We start from the raw sequence: 200 nt of genomic DNA, 5'->3' as shown, positions 1-200 counted from the left end.
TCTTTTTTAGTTGTTTTCTTCATCTGCAACACAAACACCACGCCATCGATACCTAAGCCGAAGCCGCAGCTTCGTGAGGGGCCCCCGTCGGCGTAGGGGGGGCCCCACATCCTGCATGCATATTTCTGTCTTTGTTTTAAATTTTGTACAAATTTTATAATATTTAATCATTAAAAATATTTATAAACAAGAAAAATAGG

This window comes from Eimeria mitis, genomic scaffold (assembly GCF_000499745.2).
Source record: "Eimeria mitis Houghton genomic scaffold, Emh_scaff1477, whole genome shotgun sequence".
Classification (NCBI taxonomy): domain Eukaryota; phylum Apicomplexa; class Conoidasida; order Eucoccidiorida; family Eimeriidae; genus Eimeria; species Eimeria mitis.
This window is presented reverse-complemented; position numbering follows the sequence as displayed.